The 24,806-nt window shown below is 44.9% G+C and overlaps 1 long non-coding RNA gene across 1 annotated transcript; it reads right to left on the bottom strand.

Moving 5' to 3' along the window:
* Positions 1-6,100: 6,100 nt before the first annotated feature.
* LOC117505642 lies at positions 6,101-24,408 on the bottom strand. The gene is made up of 3 exons (XR_004559197.1): positions 24,384-24,408; positions 22,708-22,718; positions 6,101-6,221 (listed from the first exon to the last, which is right to left on the bottom strand). It is a non-coding gene; the product is annotated as an uncharacterized LOC117505642 (long non-coding RNA).
* Between the last annotated feature and the right edge of the window lie 398 nt (positions 24,409-24,806).

The raw sequence follows: 24,806 nt of genomic DNA, 5'->3' as shown, positions 1-24,806 counted from the left end.
CCAGTGTGCCGTGGCCAGGACGAAAACCACACTGCTTCTCCTGAATCCGAGGTTCGACTATCGGTCAAATTCTCTTCTCCAGTACTCTGGAATAGACCTTACCGGGGAGGCTGACGAGTGTGATCCCCCAATAGTTGGAACACACCCTCCGGCCCCCCTTCTTAAACAGGCACATGGCGACTGAGCTGGGAGCAATAAGCAATGCTACCCCAGCTCTCCGCCTCTCCCTGTGGGCAATGCCAGAAAAGTGGAGCGTCCAGCCCCTCTCCAGGAGTTGGGTACCAGAGCCCATTCTGTGCGTGGAGGTGAGCCCGACTATCTCTAGTCAGCATCTCTCAACCTCCAGCACAAGCTCAGGCTACCCCCCCCCCCATGAGGTGACGTTCCACGTCCCAAAAGCCAGGGGCTGTAAGCACGGACAGGGCCGCCGTGCCACCCGCCCTCGTCTGCCACCCAATCCTCTCTGCACCCGACCTCCATGGCCCCCTCTGCAGGTGGTGAACCCACAGGAGGGTGGGCCAACGTTGCTCTTTCGGGTCGAGCCCGGCCGGACCCCGTGAGCTAAGGCCCGACCACCAGGCGCTCGCGCGCGAGCCCCAACCCCAGGGTGGGGCCTCGGCTCCGCCATACTGGGTGATGTCTCGGCCCTTGATTTTCTACTGGTCATGGGAGCTTCTGAACTGCCCTTTGTCTGACCCATCACCTAGGACCTGTTTGCCTTAGGAGACCCTACCAGGGGCACAAAGCCCCTGACAACATAGCTCCTAGGATCATCCGGGTACGCAAACTCCCCCACCACGATAAGGTAGCAGTTCGGGGGAGAGAGAGAGCAGGGGGGCAAAGCTCTCGATTTATAGATCAATCTACGTTCTGACTGTCAGCTATGGTCATGAGATTTGGCTCATGACTGAAAGAACGAGATCGTGAGTACAACCGGCCGAGATGAGTTCCCTCTGCAGGGTGGCTGGGCGCTCCCTTAGAGATAGGGGGAGGAGCTCGGTCACTCGGGAGGAGCTCGGAGTCGAGCTGCTGCCTCCATGTCGAAAGGAGCCAGCTGAGGTGGCTCGGGCATCTTTTCCAGATGCCCCCTGGACGCCTGGCTGGAGAGGTGTTCCGGGCACGTCCCATCGGTAGGAGGCATTGGGGAAGACCCAGGACACGCTGGAGGGACTACGTCTCTTGGCTGGCTTGGGAACGCCTCGGCGTTACCCCGGAAGAGCTGGTGGAGGTGTGTGGATCAGGAGGTCTGGGCAGCTTTGCTTGAGCTGCTGCCCCCGCAACTCGACTCCGGATAAAGCGGAAGAAAATGGATGGATGGATGGATGGGTGTTTAATGATGTGGTGAGGTGTGTGGGTGTGTCTGTGTGTATAGACTCGGATTTCTGAAAGAAAAATCGATGCATTTCAGTGTCCGAAAAACAAATAAATTTCTCCCCAGCAGTAAAACGGTTAAGGGTTTATCACCAGCATAAAAAGACTTCCTGTTACCAGCAACACCTCTTTAAGCTGTCCACCATAGCCAAAGAGCTGTCTAAGGACACCAGGGACAAAACTGTAGACCTGCACAAGGCTGGGATGGACTACAGGACAACAGGCAAGCAGCTTGTATTATGAAACAAGAATTTATGCAGAATCAATTATCAATAATCAGTCAAAATCGCAATGTCTGCTGTATTGTTACAGAACTACTCCAGAATCAGTCATTAGAATCAAAATCACATCTGCTGCATTATTAAACAAGAATTTATGCAGAATCAATCGTCAGTGTTGTTGTCCATTCAGCTGCTCCCGGTTTTGTTCGGGGTCGCCACAGCGGATACAGCCAGATCTGCGTTGGTAATTGGCACAGGTTTTACGCCTTATGCCCTTCCTGACGTAACTCCAGTTTTACCTGGAGAAACACACACAGCCGCTGGTGTTCCAAAGAGGTCTCCCATCCAAGTACTAACCAGATCCTGCTCTGCTTAGCATCTGAGATCTGACGGAATCAGGCTGACACAGAGCAGACCAGCTGCCGGAATCAATCGTCAGTAATCATTCAAAATCACTATGTCTGCTTATTGTTACAAAACTACTCCAGAATCAGTCATCAGAATCAAAATCACATCTTCTGCATTATTAAACAAGAATTTATGCAGAATCAATCATCAGTCATCAGTCAAAATCACAGTGACTACATTTACATGCCGTGATTATTCGGGTTAAGGTCAATATTCCGGTTTCTGAATCATTAGGAATAACCCGTTTACATGCTTAAGCAGACAGAGTTACTCCTGTATACATGGTCACTGGTATCATTTGGAATATCCCCATCTAAACAGCGACGCCACCGGTGCTTCATTTGATCTGGCATTCGTGCAAATCCTGCTTCGTGTAAAACCCCTCACTACACACTTTTCTCAAACAGGCATTAACATTTTCTCATTTTTCTTCTGCGCGGCTGCCTCCGCATCAAAACAGCGAGCATCTCTGGACCTCTTGCCAGATTTGGCGCAGCTACGCACAGAGAGAGAGGGGGCGGTGAGAGTTGTGGCGTTTACCGAGCACAGATGGTAAGCGCATCGGAGGCAGAGCAATCGCGGTGATATGCCGACCGGTGCGGCGACCGGCCCGCCTGATAAGGACGCAAAACACATGCGCTGTTTACATCTGCTTCTGTGGTGTCCGGTGGGCTGCTCACGCCGCATACAAGTAGTTGCTGTACTCAAAAGACCAAGATTCCTTGTGGATAGGACATGCACAGAACAAAAAATGTTCCTTTCTATGGGGATATCTCGATGCGCGTTTATATGACGTGATATTCGGGTTAGAAAAGGAGTAACCCAGGGGTCTTATTCGGGTTTTAAAAACCGGAATATGAGCATATTCGGGTTTTTGCGGGCGTTTACATGGCCGTGCACAACCGGGATATTGCCAATATTCCGGTTATGAAAAGGTTATTGGCTGCATGTAAACATAGTCACTGTCTGCTGTATTGTTACAGAATTACTCCAAAATCAGTCATCGAATCAAAATCACATCTGCTGCATTATTAAACAAGATTTATGTAGAATCAGTCCATCAATTATCAGTCAAAATCACGTGCTTGCTGTATTGTACAGCGGGGTAAAGTTCTCCGTCACCACGACGGATTTCCGTCATTTTGAAAATTTAACCACACATGTGCGTGCTCACGTGGTGTCGTGCGTGTTAGATATGCTCTCCCTTCTAGTCCCTGTCAGTACTCTAGCTGCAGCATTCTGATTAACTGACGGCTTTCAGAGAACGTTTAGGACAACCTGATAATAATGAATTACAATAGTCCAGCCTAGAGGAAATAAATGCATTAATTAGTTTTTCAGCATCACTCTGAGACAAGACCTTTCTATTTTAGAGATATTGCGCAAATGCAAAAAAGCAGTCCTACATATTTGTTTAATATGCGCATTGAATGACATATCCTGATCAAAAATGACTCCAAGATTTCTCACAGTATTACTAGAGGTCAGGGTAATGCCATCCAGAGTAAGGATTTGGTTAGACACCATGCTTCTAAGATTTGTGGGGCCAAGTACAATAACTTCAGTTTTATCTGAGTTTAAAAGCAGGAAATTAGAGGTCATCCATGTCTTTATGTCTGTAAGACATTCCTGCAGTTTAGCTAATTGGTGTGTGTCCTTTGGCTTCATGGATAGATAAAGCTGGGTATCATCTGCGTAACAATGAAAATTTAAGCAATGCTGTCTAATAATACTGCCTAAGGGAAGCATGTATAAAGTGAATAAAATTGGTCCTAGCACAGAACCTTGTGGAACTCCATAATTAACCTTAGTCTTGAAGAAGATTCCCCATTTACATGAACAAATTGTAATCTATTAGATAAATATTGTTGGTGGGCCGCCAGAAGAGGAGGTACTGCTGGCCCACCACCAGAGGGCGCCCTGCCTGAAGTGCGGGCTTCAGGCACGAGAGGGCGCTGCCGCCACGGACACAACTGGGAGTGACAGCTGTCACACATCAACTCATGACAGCTGTCACCCATCATTTCATCACTCCATAAAAGCCGGATGTCATCTCCACGTCGCTGCCGAGATATCATCTACCTGTGAAGGTAATATTCTCTGCTGTATCTGAACTTAACACTGACTTTATAGTCTGAACTTCTTTGCAGCCGTTTTCCTGTGGGTGTTGCCTTATCTGTGGGATTGGCGTTTTGGTGTGATCAGCGACGGCTTCGCTTCACACCCCAACCACATAAGTGGTTAACAGGAGCTGCACGAGTGTGTGATTAGAGGTGGAGGTGACTTTCCACCTTCTGACTGTTTTTGTTACTGGGTGTGCACACACCCACATCTCACTGTTTGTGCTCCTCGCCAGCAGTACCAGATCCGACAGTCGGGGACGGTGATCACCTGGGAATTCGGGACTTGGCGGCTCCAGTATTCACCAGGTTCGGTGGCGGCGGAAATCGTGTGGTTCCGGCTCTTCTCAGGACAGACGTCTTCTATCCTCGAGCCTGCCCACACGTCACCTTTGTGTATTGACTGCTATCAGATTCTGAGATTGTCTGTATATTCGTTGTGCACATTCACACATTAAATTGTTACCTTTTTGGCTCATCTATTGACCGTTCATTTGCGCCCCCTGTTGTGGGTCCGTGTCACTACACTTTCCCCAACAATATGATTCAAACCGCTGCAGCGCAGTGCCTTTAATACCTATGGCATGCTCTAATCTCTGTAATAAAATTTTATGGTCAAACAGTATCAAAACCAGCACTGAGGTCTAACAGGACAAGCACAGAGATGAGTCCACTGTCTGAGGCCATAAGAAGATCATTTGTACCCTTCGCTAATGTTGTTTCTGTACTATGATGAATTCTAAACCCTGACTGAAACTCTTCAAATAGACCATTCCTCTGCAGATGATCATTAGCTGTTTTACAACTACCCTTTCAGAATTTTGAGAGAAAAGGAAGGTTGGAGAGCCCTGACTCTTTGTCAGCCTGGCTACAGTGCTGAAAAGAAACCTGGGGTTGTTCTTATTTTCTTCAATTAGTGATGAGTAGTAAGATGTCCTAGCTTTACGGAGGGCTTTTTTTTTTATAGAGCAACAGACTCTTTTTCCAGGCTAAGTGAAGATCTTCTAAATTAGTGAGACGCCATTTCCTCTCCAACTTACGGGTTATCTGCATTAAGCTGCGAGTTTGTGAGTTATACCACAGAGTCAGGCACTTCTGATTTAAGGCTCTCTTTTTCAGAGGAGCTACAGCATCCAAAGTTGTCCTCAATGAGAATATAAAACTATTGACGAGATAATCTATCTCACTCACATAGTTTAGGTAGCTACTCTGCCCTGTGTTGGTATACGGCATTGGAGAACATAAAGAAGGAATCATATCCTTAAACCTAGTTACAGCGCTTTCTGAAAGACTTCTACTGTAATGAAACTTATTCCCCACTGCTGGGTAGTCCATCAGAGTAAATGTAAATGTTATTAAGAAATGATCAGACAGAAGGGAGTTTTCAGGGAATACTGTTAAGTCTTCAATTTCCATACCATAAGTCAGAACAAGATCTAAGATATGATTAAAGTGGTGGGTGGGACTCATTTACATTTTGAGCAAAGCCAATCGAGTCTAACAATAGATTAAATGCAGTGTTGAGGCTGCCATTCTCAGCATCTGTGTGAGCGTTCTGACAGTTAGTGTGACTCGGGGGTGTTGACTCATTTAAACTAACATATTCATCCTGCTGTAACCAGGTTTCTGTAAGGCAGAATAAATCAATATGTTGATCAATTATTATATCATTTACTAACAGGGATTTAGAAGAGAGAGATCTAATGTTTAATAGACCCCATTTAACTGTTTTAGTCTGTGGTGCAGTTGAAGGTGCTATATTATTTTTTCTTATTGAATTTTTATGCTTAAATAGATTTTTGCTGATTATTGGTGGTCTGGGAGCAGGCACCGTCTCTACGGGGATGGGGTAATGAGGGGATGGCAGGGGGAGAGAAGCTGCAGAGAGGTGTGTAAGACTACAACTCTGCTTCCTGGTCCCAACCCTGGATAGTCACGGTTTGGAGGATTTAAGAAAATTGGCCAGATTTCTAGAAATGAGAGCTGCTACCCCAGATTTGAAGACGTCACCCGTCGAGATGAGGTGTGTCGCGCAACTGCACATGTGGCGATGATGCAACTCGCTCGATGTGCAACTGCGCATGCGCATTTTGTTTTTTTCCTCTACCCATCACGGAGAAGTGCGCTTCATCTGCGGAGGTGGAGAACAGCCAGTGGAGCAAACCACGTTTTTAAAAAATATATATAGTGTCAGATCCCGCTTTATATAAGACCAGCTCTCCGTCTCTGGGGTCCGACCTTCGTGTCTCCGCGGGTATTACCCGGCGGGGCTGCACAAAGGCTGTTTAAGCTGGTGGCGAGGAGATTCGTCTAGCCGCTCACTGCCTCCATCCGGACGTCCACCCCGCTGACGCTGATCTCGCACCCCGGTCGAATAGCCTCCTTCTGGAACCAGGATACGAGCCGGCCACGCCCGTTAACGGCAGCTCTCCTCTTATGGATCAGGGCTCTTGGAATGTTGCTAGATTTTAAATTTAGTGACTCGTACAGCGAGTCCCTGGATGCGTTAATTTCGTTAAAAACCAGACTAACCTTTTAGAGCACTTTTTGATGTTATACACCCAAAAAACTTTAACTTTTACACCTTAAGAAGAATCAATAAATCCAATGTCCGAGCCTTAACACTTTAACTGCATGCTTGGAAATTTATTGCAGGTTTGCAAGTGCTGACAACATAATCAAAATCGGTTATATGATGATAATTTCACAACAGTATTCAAATATAATCAGAATAATGATTGGCAGAGATTTTTGTTTTTGATTCAATAATGCTATCTGATCTTACTCTGACTGGACTGGATTAACTCCTCAACAAATTTTCTAGGAGTGAGGGAAGGAGGTTTTTTGATGTTAAAATCCCCAGTTCGATGAAGTTGGTCTCCTCTTCATCAGCTTTTAGTTGTTAGCTGACCATGATCCTTGTGATGTTGTAATCCTTCAGGAAATAAATCCACATAAGAGTTTATATCCTTCAGGAAATAAATCCACATAAGAGCTTATTCCTTCTTCAATCAACCAAAAGTTGATCTAATCCATTCTGGAAAGATGTGATGCTCCATGAGAGAGAAAACGTTGAAACTTCCCCACTCAGACTTAAGGCCAGTGATTATTCTCCAATGCTCTGCTACTCCATGACTGGACGGCCTGAGTGGGAGTTGAAAACTCTCTCAAATAATCTCTTATGTCTCCAATCCTCTCGCTCCTCAATTCCAATTGCAGCTCACAAGATGGTCAAGTCTTGTGATCTCCTCGTAGCAGCGGAGAAGTGACAACAGCACCTCTCCCTGGAAGAATAACCCCGTTTCCTGTTGTTGTACAGTTTTTATACGAAAACTCTTGTTGTTGTTGAGTTGCTCTTGGTAACCATGGGGATGATGGTAATTCAAAACCTCCCCCCTTACCCCTTCTTTTACTGGCAGCCATCTGGAGAACTCATGTCCGGGCTGCCGGTAACTGATGTCCCGATTGTCAGTAAATTTATTGTGCAAGTTTCCTGTTTTTCTGTTTAACACATCTTTTCCGAGAATTCATACTTTCTAAATCATGTCACATCAATCACATTTAATCATATTCAATCATTTCATTTCAACTCTTTTTCACATAAAAACAATTCATATGATCATATACAACATTTTCATTCATTATTATTCATTTCATATCTTATTACATCTTAATGTTCTGAACAGTTGTTTTTATCATCAGCTCTTCTGGCCTTGCTTGCAACATCATTAACTTCCTTTTCTGTCTCTGCCTCTGCACAAAAACAACTTCTTTCAGTTCCTCTTTTCTCTGTAGCTGCACCCTTTATGAAAAACAACACTTTCCTCTTTCTTGTGACTGCATGAAAAACAACTCATATAATCATTCATTTTACTTATTTGTAACATACATTTTCTAATCAACTCTTACTTGTTATGTTGGAATCATTCTTAGATATTACTTTTAACACATTAATACTTCATTTGATCATACTTTGTCATTTCAAAATCATCTTAGACATATTCCATCGTCTTCACCACTGAGTTCATCCCGTGGGCCTCTCCATCTGCAATGGAAAAGTCCGGTATGACCTCACTTACTCCAGGAAAATACCAAACACTGTTCAGTTTATTCCAACAACGTGTGTATTAATCCAACGGCACGTATTATATTCCAAGATGAAAACAAGCTGAAAGCAAGCTTAAAGTCATCTTTCTTGACAATAGAAACACACTGCTTCACTTTAAATGCACAAGTCCGTTTCAGACGATCAGCACAGACCCTTTCTCTTAAAAGGGTTTATTTTACTCAGCATGTGGCTTTGTAAACTTGTAGCATCGCCTGCTACATTGTTTAGCACTTACATTAGTTGTGGACATGCTCTACGGTCTTCTTCTGGCATTTTTATACATTTACTTGTCCATCAAAATAAGCGAACTTCGTCAAGTAATTTTTTCAGTGCACACGTGCAGTTACGCGAGGCACCTCATCTCGACAGGACACCATCTCTCCTAACAAGACCAGGTTTTCCCCAGAAGCTTTGCCAATTATCTATGAAGCCCACCTCATTTTTTGGACACCACTCAGACAGACAGCAATTCAAGGAGAACATGCGGCTAAACATGTCACTCCCGGTCCGATTGGGGAGGGGCCCAGAGAAAACTACAGAGTCCGACATTGTTTTTGCAAAGTTACACACCGATTCAATGTTAATTTTAGTGACCTCCGATTGGCGTAACCGGGTGTCATTACTGCCGATGTGAATTACAATCTTACCAAATTTACGCTTAGCCTTAGTGACGTGGCTCGTCTTTAGTCTTCTCGGGATGTCGTCTTTTAGATAACACAAACTAATTGCAAGTGATATGCTAGAAAAGGACACAACACTTTAGAATAACTCAGCCTTAAGCAAGATAAAATGCACAGAGTTTTTAAGTTTATTTAAGCCTTCGACACAGAGCTTAGACAAACTGAGTCCTCTAGAGAGACTGAATAGGTGACAACCGCGCTCATCTATTTATTGGAGACCCGCGGGCATCGCTCCTCCTTCGACTTTTTTATTTATTTCATTCCCAAGACATGGTTTTCTATTGGAAGCGTCCTCTAGTGAACCCTAAGCAGGTGTTAGGCCATTATTTCAATGTGACAAACGCTCCCATTAAAACGTGAAGGATTTACAACTGATTTTTTTAAAAGACCTTCAGCCACAGGTGCAGCTGGCCTGAGGCCCCCCGCACGTGGCCTCAGCCACAGGTGCAGCTGGCCCGAGGCCCCTCGCACGTGGCCTGCGGGAAAGCACCTAAAAGGCCTTGGAAAGTCCCTGACAGACTGAATGACTAATAGAGCCCTTTTTTTTTTGAACACCTGCTAGTTCAGCCAGAGGACATACAGTTCAGATCAGGACACTTGATAGTTCATCACAGTTCAAATATGGACCTAAAAATTCTTCTACAGTCCCTCCTCTGGGACTTGAAAGAGTCCCATTACATCAACTATACTCTTGGGTTGTTTACTGACAAGACATCTTCATTTGTGCATTGCAATAATAAAAAAGAAAAACACATCACTCTATTTACTGATAACTCTGGTGCGGATATGAATATCAGTGATACTTCACACGGTAAATATATTGAAGTGCAGGTGAACCTACATACTAAGGCACAAGGTGAGCAATTAGCTGGATTATATCAACGCAAGGTAACATTCAAACATTGAGTTTTGGTGTAATTCAAGGCACTTAAAATGGCCACATAAAACAAGTTACAGCAACCTCTTAATCATGGCAAAGTAAAGGCTTTACATTGACATTAGTGCAACCAATCATCTTCTGGCATCTATTGTCTCACTCAACCAGAGGCTCCAACCCATTATACTTGGTTCTACATATTATTTTGTTAAAGCGTCACACATTTATTATTTAAATGCATCAAATAACCCCTACGTTACCACTATTTAGTCAACCAATCAAGAAACTATTCTAAGGTTGCGCAGCTATATCTAGTTAAATGATAACACCATAAATGGTTTCCCTTCATGTCCGTCCTTAAGTCATTTGCCTTAGTCAATCATATAATGGTTTTCATTATAGGCCATTTCTCAACATTCTCCACTTTGTTTTTCTTCTTTTTCAGCTTGTTTTCTAATGCCCTTTTTGGCCAGACGCCAAATTTAGGCGATGCATGTCTCTTGAGGCATGCTATAATTTAAGAAAAAGGGGTCCCTATGGTGCATCTTTACTACTAAATCTCCAAACACGCCGTGTAAGGGTCCCCTTTTTATAACTTTGCAATGTGATATCTATGTGTACGCATTTAGCTTTATCTGTGTTACGCAGATGATGGTAAGGACAGACATTTACCCAACCTTCGTTACTAACATATATCCTTCTTTGTTTTTATTTACACTCAGATTTCTGAAACCAGTCCGCAATTCAAACTCAAGAACCAAGATCATAGTCCGTTTTCAGTGCCATTACGTCAGTCCGCGCTCCTCAGCATTTACTCAGCGTCTGAAGTTTTGGGAGAAGTTGGGGAATATGGGGAGGTTGGCCTTTCAGGGGTAGTGGGGGAAGGATCAGGAATTCTGGCTTTCAGACAGTCGTGCAGTTCTCTGATGGATCTTTCCAGCTCCTTGTGCTGCTTGGCCAGGTTGTACAGGGCCCCCAGAGAATTCTTGCCCACATTCAGGGTGGTGGTGGCCAGCCCTAGCTGTTCCCTCTCCATATGCTCTATCATGCTGGCTAGCATGTCCATACTGGACTGAAGACCACACAGTTGAGTATGGAGGCCCTCCTGAGCACAAGAGATGTTGGCATTGTCACGGTGTATCCTTAACAGGTATGCAGCTGTCTGACTCAGTTGTGGCATGATTTCCTCAAATAGCCCATGGGGAATGTGATTTGTGAGGGGCAGGAGCTGCTCCAAGGTTTTTGGAACAGACTCTTGTGGAAGACGAAGCTCTCGAACCAAGATTGCCATGTCCTGTGGGGTGACCATGACCAGATTAAGGTTGTGCAGTCCAGGGGACAGGAAGTACAAGGGGGAAGGCATTTCGTGTGTGGGGGGAGTATTGTTGATGTCGCACAGGCAAGTGGTTGGGACACTCTGGGCATTTAACAGCCTGTACAAAGCTCCCCTCTGTCCTGGTGGGTGAGTTCGACTAAGGTCCACCCCTGCTGATCCTCCTCCAGAGGTACTGGGCTGATCAGAATATCTCTCCTGCCTTGGGGGTGGAAAGCTGGGGACAGGTCCTAGCAGTGAATTGGGTCTAGGATGCACTCGGGCGGTTGCTGCATATGGCCGACCTTGGCTGCCTCCCCTGGAGGGTATCGTTGCCACTGGCACATGTGACTGTCTCCATGGCATCTGCGGAAGGGGTGTGTTCCTGAGTCCAAAGGGTCCTTCAGGTGATGGTGGAGTCCTCGGGCCGACTCTTGCTGCAGGCAGATTCTGTGAAGCCGTCATCGCCAGGTGCTGGAACGATGAAGATCCTTCTGTTGCCAACTGGTTTAGCTGCTGGATGGATGGCGGCTGTGGCGACCAATCATGTCTCGACCATCCCTCCTGTATATCCTCTTCTCCAAACAGTTCTGAGAGTCCAATCAGACTTGATAGAGGCAGATCAGGCATAGGTCCCTGATCAGGGGAGTCTGGTCTCTCAGCCATACTCCTGTGTCCTAGTAATATACATATACGTTCATTATTACAGCTCCATGTCATTCTTTCAGATATTGTCTATCCTATCCCTCATTTTTGTGGGTGCATGTGTGTGAATGTAAATGTGCGTGCATGTCTTCTTCCTCGTCTACAATATCACCAAGCACGGTCCATCCCAGTCCTCCCTATCTGGGGTATACGCCACAATATTAGGGAGCTGGGGGCTGTCGGGGAGGATAATTGGTATTTCATCCATTTCCATATATTCTGGTTCTCTGTCTGTTTTGTTTGTGCTTTCTTCTAGGGCTCGGATGGCTAACAGTGGGAGCTGTCCTACTGTGGATGAAATCAATTTATTGACCAGAAATTTTATCAAGGGAATACCACAACATATTACCAGCAAGACCGCCACCCCTGTTAGTGCCAAGATTACACCTATCTGATATAACCAGTCTTTCCATGATATCCACCCTCTCCTTAGAGCCCCAAACAGTGAAAACAGTGGGCCAATATTCATTCCATTCCCTACAATGTATCCAGAATTGTCAGTTTCATTTCTCCCCCCTATGGAGTTACTTAACAGTTCCTGTTGCATCTCTTCAAGTGTGATTAAGAGCTCTGTCAAATTTCCGTCTTCCCCTGTACGCATGGGAATAGCTGTGCAACATTCGGTGGCTTTGATCATAATACAAACTCCTTGTTCATCAGCCATCATCATCTCGATAGCTAATCTATTTTGCATTGTCATTAGCGAGGTGGCGTGCAGTTGTTCGGTTAAGGCTCCTACTGCTGCCAATGTCCAGTTCAGGTATCTTTGCTGATTATACCACAAGTAATTAATCCACTGCACCTCCTGGAACCTAGAACGGATTTTTGGAGTAACCCCGAACAGAGCCAATGCCCATCCCCATTTATCCGCGTCTTCATCTGCTTTAACTCTGCTACTGTCTATGGCTTCTAATTGTCGGGGTATCCCTTCTGGTATCCCGTTTCTTACTGTGATGTTCTAGTCTGTTTTAAACGTCATTATTCCTCTTTTCTTACGAAGTTTCTGTGGCATGGGTTGTATTGAATTTGGCATTTCAATTACTGTTATAGCTCCTGTGAGCATCACAGGAGCACAAAGGCCTTTCCAATTAGGGGACAGCGATGACAGGAGTTTCCTTCTTTGTCCGCATATCCAAAAGATGTCAGCTAAGGGTACCGTTCCCTTAGCTAAATTTGGAGTAGATACCCATGAAGCATGGGTGAGATTCAGTCCAATTACAGACCCCCCTGTGGCCGGTACTATTTGTTCACACTGTATGCCTGCTGCTGGCAGGGTGTGACAGACGGTAATGTTCCATGCTGTTTTGGCCGGTTTGTATTCTTGCTGGTTTTGCATACACTGTATGTGGTGTTTTGACTGGGTCGTCCCTACCTGCCAATCGCTTATGTATTGTGCTACTAAGCCTTTAGCTATACAGAATGGGTGTATCATCCCTTTCTCTATTTTAATCATAGGTGGAACGGTTCCTTCTGTACTTAGGGGCACTGGACAAAGTTTACTGTCGGCAGCATATTTTTCATCACCTACTGCCATTTTCATAACACATTGTGTATAGCATTCTGCTTGGTCTGAGTTATGTTGGGGGCTCCTATAACAGTTGTTGATATCAGGTAGGGGTTTAGCCTGAGGTATCACACCTTTCCGGTGACAGGCTATGCAAGGCTTTTCACTGATCTGCCTAGCCGAAAATTTCAACCACTGGTAAAATAGATTGGTCTTCAACCCTTGTGTACGGGCTAGGTCTGTACTGGGATCCCATCTCCCTAAGTGACTGCTTGTTTCTAGGCTTCTAATTGTCCTCTTTTTCCTTGGTTTGATTTTTACCCATTTTGTGGCTTCATGTACTGTAACAGTTACGTCTTGCTTGGTTTCCCTGCATCCTCTTTTATCACAAATTACCTCTATGTTGAGTGTTCCCTCCTCTTCACATTTGATGCTAATGGCTTCGCCTAATATGTAATTCCCCAGCTTTCCCTGTATTCCTATGTTCTTGTAGGCTTTTGATTTAATGTATACCAAATTATATGTTTTTCCTGTGTTTAGAATGCCTTGTTTAGCTGCTATTGCGGCCATGGCCATGGCACAGTCCGTTGTATGTTTTGGATGTCTATTTTCTCCCATACTGACCACCAGTAGTATTGTCAATCCCTTGAATAATTCCTTAATCATTGCTCTGATGACTGTTGAGATGTGCTACTAGATGTGCTACTGAGTGAGCCGTCACTAGATGAGCTGTCACTAGGGATGTGTGGTGTATCTGTGCTTTGTCTGGGTTGTACTTCCTGTGGTTCTTCTGTCGGTAAATCTACTAAGTTGCTGTCCGAGTCTGATGTCTCCTGTGGCCTGTCTATCTGTCGGTCTGTATTTCTGTCTGTCTGTTGGCCTGCGTCTCCAGTTGTTTCTGAGTCTGCATCTGAGTCTGTCGCTGCTCTATCTGGCAGGGATCCACTACTCTCTGAAGCTGTGCGTCGTCTTTGTTCAATCAGTCTCTGTGAGCGCCTTGGCCGGTGTTCGCCTGGCTGCAGGGAGGTGTGGCCTTCCCTCTGTGCTTCTTCTGGCTGCAGGGAGGTGTGGCCGTCCCTCGGTGCTGCTGTAGGGTCTCTGGCTTCTCTTGCTTCCCCCCTTGGCCCGGCGGCTCTGCCAAGACGAGCTTGCCGAGGCCGCAGGGGCGCTGGGCCACCAACCCTACAGCAGTGGTTTAAATGAAACCAAGTGTCCTTACCGTCTACTTTGACTGCTGTACGTGAGACAAGAATAACTTTAAAAGGACCTTCTCGGCGGGGCCTGTCCCACTTCTTTTTGAACACTTTGACGTAAACCAGATCACCAGGCTGGATGCTCTGATTTTCGAGTGGAATCTCTGCTTCTCTGTCTTCTGTAGCACCTTTGACCTGCAAAAAGATAGTTTTGTGTATTTGGGTTAACTGTCTCAGATAATTATGCCATTCGTCTTGTAGCTGCTCCAGCGATGGTCCTTCGTAGGGTCCTCTCAGGTATGGAATAGGCATCGGCCGACCTGTAAGAGCTTCAAATGGTGTCAAATGGGTTAGTCGGTTAGTTTGTGAGCGCATTGACAATAAAGCAAGCGGCAACGCATCCAGCCAGGTTAGTTTGCCATTGCTGTCTGCTATGATTTTTGCTAGTTTGTTCTTTAAAATGCCATTAGCCCGTTCCACCGCCCCATTTGATTGAGGGTGATAAACACACCCAAACTTCTGTTTGATACCCAATTGTTTGAATGTTTCTTGTGTAACCTTGGCTACAAAAGCCCTACCGTTGTCAGATGAGATAGTATCTGGAATGCCAAATCTTGGAAAGACATCTCGGCACAAGAATTTGGCTACTGTTTTATGGTCTTGATTTGCAGAGGCTACTGCCTCAATCCATCGGCTGAACCTGCATATCACTACCAAAACATATCTCATTCGTTTAACTCGATTTTCAGCTCCCATGTCTATGAAATCCATCATAAGATGTCTGAATGGCCCATCAGGGACCGGAATGTGGGCTAAAGGGGCTGTGAATGATTTCCGGACATTGTACTGTGCACATACCTCACACTCATTCAACAAACGGTCCACTGTAGCTGCCATATATGGTGACCACCAGACAGCTTTTAGTTTGTTCATAATTTGGACTCGCGAACAATGATCGGGTCCGTGGGCCCAAATGATTGCATGTCGTAATAAATTGGTGGGTAACACAAAATGTCCATGACTACTGCAGCCACAGCTTGTCCTGCTGGCCCCTGACTGCATGTCTCAATAGCGCCTCGTTTAACCCACATTCGTTTTTCTTCTCCACTGGCCCTACTTTGAGCCACTATCAGTGCGTCAAGTGAAACCAGTGGGGCACAATCTTGGATGGTTAGCAGGGGAAACATATTTTCTCCTTGTGCTCCTTTGCGAGCTGCGTCATCTGCTAGGTTGTTACCTTGAGCTATGATGTTATTATTCTTTTGATGACCTGCACATTTAATGATGGCTACCTCAGACGGTAATTGGAGAGCTTGTAACAGTTGGGAAATCGCTTCTCCATGAGTGACAGGGGTGCCATCTGCTCTCAAGAATCCCCTTTGTTTCCAAATGTTTGCATGTACATGACATACGCCATAAGCGTAGGCTGAGTCTGTGTAGATATTAACACGTTGATCTTTAGCTATCTGGCAAGCCATAGTTAAGGCTTTGATTTCTGCCAGTTGGGCTGAACAAGGCTGATCAATTCCTTGGGACTCCAGTAATTCAAAGGTCTCGCCATCCGTGTTTAGTTTAACTATCCCCATACCCGCATGCAATCCCGTGGCATCCCGAAAGCATGAGCCGTCCACGAACAGGGTTAGATCTGCATCTATGGCATGATTATACAAATGTTCTCTGGCTCTCAAAAATTTCTCTGTCTCTGCCACACAGTTATGTGGAGTACCATCTAACGGTGTGGTCAATTTGGTGGCAGGATTCACCGTGTGACAACGTTGTATTGTTATTTCTGGGGCGGACAACACAACTTCATATCCAGTGCGTCTAGCTTGTGTTAAGACAAAACGTTGACTGGTTAGCAGGGCATGTAACTGATGCGATGTGTACAACGTTACTGCATGTCCCATGATTATGGATGATGCTTTTTGAAATGCAAAGGCAGCTGCTGCTAGACCCTGATAGCATGGTGGCAATCCTGTTTCAATGTTGTCAAGCTTTGTACTATAATAGGCCAATGGTTGTTTTCCTTCATTTGTTTCCTGCATTAGTACAGCACATGCATATCCAGCTTTTTCAGTAACATACAAATGGAAAGGTTTCCCATAATCTGGGTTACCTAACGCGGGAGCAGATTGCATGTCTGTTTTTAGGGCCTCAAAAGCTCCCGTTGCCTCATCTGTCCAGACGAGGAGAGCTGCATTGCTTGTTTGCCCCACTGCTCTAATCATGGCACGCAAAGGTGCAGTTTTTATAGCATAATCACAAATCCACGGCCGACTGTACCCTGCCATCCCAAGGAATGAAAGCATCTGTCCCACTGTTTGGGGTTTGGGAGCCTTGATTATAGCCTCCACTTGGCTTGGGGCTATACATCGCGTGGTCCCACTCAACTGTCTTCCCAAGTATTCTACTTGTTGTTTGCAGAACTGCAATTTGTCCTTACTTACTTTATGACCTCCATCTGCCAATGCATGCAATACAATTAATGAATCTTTTTCACACTGTTCTTGAGTCTCTGATGCAATAAGGAGATCATCCATATATTGCACCAATGTACTGGGTATGTCAAGGTGTTGTAAATCTTCAGCCAGGACTTTGTTAAAGATGTCTGGGGACAGGTTCAGTCCCTGAGGTAGCCGTGTATACGTTAGCTGTTGTCCCAGAAATGTGAATGCAAACAAATGTTGTGAATCTGGGTGCACAGGCACACTGAAATAGGCTGAACACAGATCGATTACTGTGTACCATTTTGCTCCAGCAGGGATGCTTGATAGTATAGTATGCGGATCAGGTACTATAGGTGCATCCATTTCTATTATTGCATTGATAGGACGCAGATCATGTACCAGCCGATACTCTTTGGTATTGTTTTTAGGGATAGGGTGGATAGGCGTATTGCATGGGCTTGCAGTTTTTATTAAAACTCCAGCTGCCATTAGTCCCTTAATTACTGGTTTTATGCCTTCAATAGCCTGAGGTTTTAATGGATACTGCCTTTGGTGAGGCAGTTTTGCTCCCGGTTTTACTTTTATTTTTACTGGTAAGGCTGTTTTTACTAGTCCTACATCCGTTTTGCTTTTGGACCACACCACTGGTGGTATTTGCTCTAACAATTTCTCTTGTTGGGCCGATAACACCATCTGTCCCTCTGGTCTAGGATTGAGCTCCACTTTTTGAGCTATAGCCTCATCATTTACTTTTAAATTAATTCGTACAAACTGCTGGTCTTTTGACAGATGTACTTGTGGACTTTCCATGTTTTGCTATTCTTCAACTTCTGAGGCTGTCTTTACCATTGGACCTAGGTCATGGGATTCATACTTGTCTGAGACTAAAAGGGTCACATGAGGCGTGGCATTCGGCACTTGATACCATTGTTGTTCAGCTGAAGTTAGCTTGACAGAAGCTGCGGCCCCTTGGGGGCCTAAATAAATTTCTGTGGTGGTTATGTGAAACAGCCGTTGATTCATCAATGCATCCCAGCAGCATGCATAGTCAGCCTGTTCTTGTTTGGCATCGAACATCAGAGTGACATGTAAAGGTAAACTAGGTGTATATACTGCTGCATAGTGTTGTTCTGCCCAGGGCTTCCATTTTTCCCATTCCAGTTGGAGATTTGAATTTTCTGGTTGTAACTTCAGCCAGTATACCATGGGTTGCACAGGTCGGACCTTGTTTTCCATGTCCATAAGCACCATAATGTTGGCGAGTGCTTCGTCAGGAAAGTGTATTTGCAGTCCTTGATGGGTACACACTATCTGGGTTTGTAGCTTACATAAAATGTCTCTTCCCAGCAAATTCACAGGTGTATTTTGTGAGTATAACAGGGGTGCTTCAATTGTTTTTCCTGCAATCGTTACAGGAAGTGGGCGTGTAAAAGGTATTATTTGAGTTTTCCCAGAGAAGCCGATGGTCTTAATTACAGACCCAGAGAGGGGGAGATGAGCGCCCATTTTCCCTATGCAAGAGTATGTTGCCCCTGTATCCACCATGAAAGGGAAATCTCTGTTTTGTATATTAACGGTGACGGTTGACTCTTCCTTAGGTATCATCGAAATAGCCAATGCCACCGTTTCCCCCTCTGTCTTCTCTAGGCCCCCCTATTGCCAATAGGCAGAGGGTCCAACCCAAGGTCGGGCCTGACAATTTCTCATTCGATGTCCAGGTTGTCCACAGCTCCAACACTCATTAGAGGGTTGATCCCCTATTGGGGGTGTTGATCCCATAGGCGGTCCTGCTTGACTGTCCCTGTGAGCTGAGTTTTGGAATCTGCTTCCAAATGAAGGTTGGCGAGATCCTCTTCGCCACCCTCCTCTTTGACCTTGAAAGTTCCGTGACTCTCCTCTCCACCCATGACTGTAGGTGGGTCCATTTCCGGGTGTGCCAGTGCTATGGTAGTGATAGTGATGCTCCACTGGTGCTGAGACTTCTCCTGTAGGAGTGCTTCCTGCTGCTCCTTGGGGGCTCTGTGTGGCTGTTACCACAGGTGCCTGTATGGTGGCAGCAGTGTTTGCCGTAAGGCCCGTGCTTGCCGGCTCAGAAGGAACAGGGGTCATCATTGGTGCCTGGGTCTTTGTATTTTCTTTCTTGACTTTGGTTAGCTCTCCCAACTGCATCTGCACCAATTTTTTCGTCAGGGATTTTGCTGCATCTTCTTCTTTTTGTTTTTCTTTCTTGTAGATTTCAAGATGGTGACAAATATGCTCAGAGTATAAAGCCCAATTCATTTTTGATAGTCCCACGACTCCATCTAGGGCTTTCTGAACCTCATCTGGTAGAGCCTTTTTTACAGTTATTTTAAACAGGATTTCAGTTGCTGGAGAATGGTTCCATGCATTTCCTGTTTCCTCCGCCCATCTCTTCTGGAATCGGTGCAGGAACTTCTTTGGGCACTCTTCAGGTGTCCACTCCTCATCATCCAATTTAGAGGGATCCAAGACCTCAGGGTACTTTCTTCTCAGTCCTTCCCACATGGAGTTTCTATAGCGATTAAAGGGGACTTCATCATGTTGATTAGTGCCCATCATTTGTGTTAGTCCAACCTTTCCTGCTAATTCTTCAGTGTCATGTTTTCCCATGACATGCATTAGCAAGGCTTTTATGTCACCTAAAGATAAGGTTACCCCTGCAGTGCCTTCTTCTAAGGCAGTTATCCATCTCCCAGCTCCTTGGGTGATGTCTGGCAGCCTGTTGGCCAGCCCCACCATGTCTGTCCAGCTCCATGGGGTATACACATGATGACCATTTCTAACCACCAATGGGCATATGAGGTCTTCGTCCTCCTCTTCTTCTGTGGGGGCTCCATACTGTCTTCCAGATCAAGTGCGACTGACTGGTTCCAGGCAGTCTATCCAGTTGGTTATATCCTGTTCTAAAGCCGCTATGTCTTTGGCTACACATTGTTGTCTTTGCCTGAGTCGGGCCTCTTTTGCACTCTCAATGACGATCTCACCAGAAATTTTTCGGGTGGGTGGCTCTATAATGTGATTCCCTTGATTGGGCGTCGATTGTTGTAATATTCTTCTTTCCTCGGCGTCCCTATGTCTTTGTATTCTTTCCTTCGCTAGCCGAAGTTGCTCAGCTAGTTCTTCATTATCTCTTCTGGCCAGATCCAGTGTGTCACAGAAGCTCTTGTGCCACTCTTCGGAGCCTCTATAGCCTGTGAAGGTCCAGTCGGCTGACTTATGGTGGGAGGGGACGGTTTTCAGTGGACCTCGATGTACAGGCGGAGACTTCAGGTCTCTCTCTTTATCCTTGTCTGCCTCCGTGTCACTGTTATTTGTGGCCCCCCCTGCTGGTCGTGGTGAGCGACCAGTTACTTTCGGACTTGGAGACCTTGTATGATCCATTTGACAGACTGAGGACCTGTCTCCTTGTGGCTCTCGAGCTTTTAGTGTCAGTGTGAATTTGCCCTCCACATCCATGCCTTGGTCCTCTTCACGAGTTCCTAATACAAATTGTCCAGCTGTCTTTCCCATATCATGATGTTTATATGGGGGTGGCTCTGCTTCCCAGCTCGGTACACTGGCTTTAGTGTCTTTGGATCTTTCCTCTGTCATTTTTTCTCTTTTCTGCTGTAGCCTCTGTGCTTCCTGCTTGAACAAGGCCAAAACTTCTTTTTCTTCAGTGCGTTTTTTGTAGTTATTCACGTTCTTCTGCTGATCTTTAATTTCTTTTTTCTGTATTTCTACCGCAACTGCTTCACACATCACCGGATCGAATGATCCCTCCAAAGGCCATTGCCTGCCCCCATGTGACCTTTTGTGCCACTTTCTCATACATTGGTTGGCCTTAGTGCGTTTTCCTGGATATTTTCTTAGTACTAAGTCTAGCGGGGTACTTTCCCGACCTTGACCTTGAGAGTTACCCATGTAACCCTGACAAACACTATGTCAGATGTTTCTATGGTGTTCTGGTAGTCCCTCAGGGGCTGTCCTGATCCAGACCAATAACTTGCCGGCTGTAACACCTATTTTGTATTTTAAACCCTTAAAAGGATTAAATTTCCAACTGTTATGCCCGTCTTCTTTTTCTTTAACTAAATATGAAAATTTACCTGTTTCCCACCGAACCTTCCTTGGGACCACAGTCAGAGTCAACCTAGGAAACAGTTCTTCACCTGGATCGGTTGGCAGTGTTATTAAATGATTTAATGGTATGCTAATTTCTTTATTAGGATCAGCACAAAGCAGCTCCAGCCACGGAGTTAAACCCTGATGCCACAGACGTCTTATCAGCAGCTCCCAATTAATTAGAGGGAATTGTTCTTTCTTTTGCTTCAGATTGATTACCTTAGTAATCTGCCATAATTTCTGATTGATCTCTTGTTCGTCCTGCCAATGTTCTGCTCCTACCTTGTCAAAATAGGTCCTTTCCAGCCAAAAATGTGTCCTGATTCCCTGGGTTTCGATGTCTCCGTCAGTCAAGTAATGTTCTGGGAGTATTATTTCATTATCACTTAAGTCTCCCATCAATGACTGTCCCAAGCATTGATCAGTCTGTCAGCTTTTTCACTATAATCTAAGCTTTAACTCTTTTGATTTATAACCAATTTTATTTCTTTACTCCTCTTACAACCCTAACACTTCCTAATGTCTTTGCTCTCGACTTTCTATTTTCCTTTTAATTTTTTACCTTTCTGCTTCTTGTCTTTTTCTGCTATGTTTGTTTATTAGTTTTCTTTCTTTGAAATAATATCTACCTTCTCTGTATTTACATAGCAGTCTCTTTTCCTGTCTTTTTCTTCATCGTCTCTGTTTCACACTTTCCTCTCTGCCTGTCATGCACCTCCCAAGTCCTTCTGTTGGGTCTAAATGCCTCCTCCTCGTACCTACTCTTCACATTAATCTTGTATGTCAGCCAGCCTGCAAGCCCTCACAGCTTTGCCTGCAACTCCCCGATTACTCTCCGCTCTCCCACACCAATCTTCAAAAGCTTTATACACAAAAATTATTAAAAACAACTTTCTATATATCTCTATCTAGACTTCTGCCACTTTTCACTCCGCGGCTTTAAACAACCTTTTTAATCACTTAACACCAATGTGTTCTGTTTAAATATGTATCTCTTCTTCACGTTAGACAGCTTCTCCAGCGCTGCCAGCAACTTCATATATTATTTTTTTTACAAGCCCTCTTTGAGCGTACAATATTTCATTTACTTCTACGCCTTACCGCGCCTCGCGTGCGTATCCTTTGCTTAATATATTATTTTTCACCAGCTCCTCTCTGAGCATACAATATTTCATTTACTTCTACGCCTTACCGCGCCTCGCGTGCGTATCCTGTGCCTTTCTGCACTTTCTTCTACTTTTTTCTTCACTTACTGAGCTCCTCGTGAGCTTAATGTGCCTTTGCACTGAAAATACTCTCTTTTTCTTTTCTTATAAAAAAACTCATATTACTGTGTACTTAATTACTTATTCTTCTCCCACGCCCCACAAGCGTGTATTTGGTGCCTTACTGCACTATTTTCTGTTTCATTAATTCTCATGTATTCTGCACTAACTCTTCATTCATTTTTTTTTTTTTTTTTTTATAGTTTTTCTCTTTTCTTAAAAAATGACGTCCTTTATTGAGCTCTTTTACTTACTGTCAGCTGTGCTACTTTGCACTTTTCTCTTTAAATCTCTTTATCACGTACGGTATTTCTACTGCGCCCCCTCAGGCGCTTATCTTGTGCTTCCTCTGCACGTATTCTCTGTTAAACTCTTTTTCTCACTTATTTCACTTCAGTCTCTGTTAAACTCTTTAAATAACCTTGTATTACCTTGTATCTATTTGTTAGTATACTCCCCTAAATTAACCCCTACAGCGCATGCTATCAGCCGGCACGTTAGTAACGAATTTCAACACCAATTATTCCCCAAGCATCCAGGTTAGTTCTCCACGCACTCTTTTCCGCACCAGAGTTCATGAACATTCCTGACCTTTCACTCACACAGACATTCTTTTTCCCGGGAACACACACACCTTCTGAGCATTTTATCTACAAGGCCTGATAATTTTCAATCTTATCTTTTTTTAGTCTCTTATCAATTTTCTTAGTCCAGGTTCTTTTGGGTAAGAGGCAATTAAAAAATATCACCTGTCAACTTGGGCGGAAATCCCGACTCACTCCTCCAGATCGTGCAGAAGTTATAAAAGGTTTCTGCTTACCTTTTAGTCGTGATCACTGTTATTTACGGTCTGGAGGGATGAGCTGGACCGTCCCAGGCTGCTGGAATGCCCCTGGACCCTCCTGAAGCTGGCTCGCCAAGTTCTGACGCGGTCCGTCTTTAGTCTTCTCGGGATGTCGTCTTTTAGATAACACAAACTAATTGCAAGTGATATGCTAGAAAAGGACACAACACTTTAGAATAACTCAGCCTTAAGCAAGATAAAATGCACAGAGTTTTTAAGTTTATTTAAGCCTTCGACACAGAGCTTAGACAAACTGAGTCCTCTAGAGAGACTGAATAGGTGACAACCGCGCTCATCTATTTATTGGAGACCCGCGGGCATCGCTCCTCCTTCGACTTTTTTATTTATTTCATTCCCAAGACATGGTTTTCTATTGGAAGCGTCCTCTAGTGAACCCTAAGCAGGTGTTAGGCCATTATTTCAATGTGACAAACGCTCCCATTAAAACGTGAAGGATTTACAACTGATTTTTTTAAAAGACCTTCAGCCACAGGTGCAGCTGGCCTGAGGCCCCCCGCACGTGGCCTCAGCCACAGGTGCAGCTGGCCCGAGGCCCCTCGCACGTGGCCTGCGGGAAAGCACCTAAAAGGCCTTGGAAAGCCCCTGACAGACTGAATGACTAATAGAGCCCTTTTTTTTTGGGTTGAACACCTGCTAGTTCAGCCAGAGGACATACAGTTCAGATCAGGACACTTGATAGTTCATCACAGTTCAAATATGGACCTAAAAATTCTTCTACATTAGCCAGCAGTTTCACATTTCCTTCAGTGTTGCCTGCTCTGGCCCCTGGAAGACAATTGACTATGGTTGCTGGTGTCGCTAACTTCACATTTCTCAAAACAGAGTCACCAATAACCAGAGTTTGTTCCAAGGCGGGTGTGTCATCGAGTGGGGAAAAACGGTTAGAAATGTTAACGGGTTGGCGGTGTACACGGGGCTTCTGTTTAGAACTACGCTTCCTCCTCACAGTCACCCAGTCGGCCTGCTTTCCCGGCTGCTCGGGATCTGCTGGAGGGGAACTAACGGTGGCTAAGCTACCTTGGTCCGCACCAACTACAGGGGCCTGGCTAGCTGTAGGATTTTCCAAGGTGCGGAGCCGAGTGTCCAATTCGCCCAGCCTGGCCTCCAAAGCTACGAATAAGCTACACTTATTACAAGTACCATTACTGCTAAAGGAGGCCGAGGAATAACTAAACATTTCACACCCAGAGCAGAAAAGTGCGGGAGAGACAGGAGAAGCCGCCATGCTAAACCGGCTAAGAGCTAGTAGCTGCGCTAAGCTAGCGGATTCCTAAAAACACACAAAGTGAATAATGTGTAAATAATTTAGAGGTGATTCAGCAGAAGGAGTGCTTTAGTTAAGGCACGTGAAGATTACACTGTGAAACAAATCGTATCTGCAGTGAGAGCCAACCACCAGTAGATGCAGCATGATAATAAGTGAATCATTTAAATTCCTGCTAAAAAGGCATAAATCATAAAACTCATTTAGTATTTTTATTTGTTGGCAGTAAGTGACAAACCTGCAGTGCAGTGATGGATATCAGAGCATTTTTTTCAAAAGCAAAAAAGCTTCAGGTGAGGTTTGTGCACTCTATAAACCTTATGTGATAGTAGATATGGACA

The sequence above is a fragment of the Thalassophryne amazonica genome, unplaced genomic scaffold (genome assembly GCF_902500255.1).
Source record: "Thalassophryne amazonica unplaced genomic scaffold, fThaAma1.1, whole genome shotgun sequence".
NCBI classification, from domain to species: domain Eukaryota; kingdom Metazoa; phylum Chordata; class Actinopteri; order Batrachoidiformes; family Batrachoididae; genus Thalassophryne; species Thalassophryne amazonica.
Note: the sequence above shows the minus strand (reverse complement) of the source record. Positions and strands in the feature narration are given on the sequence as shown.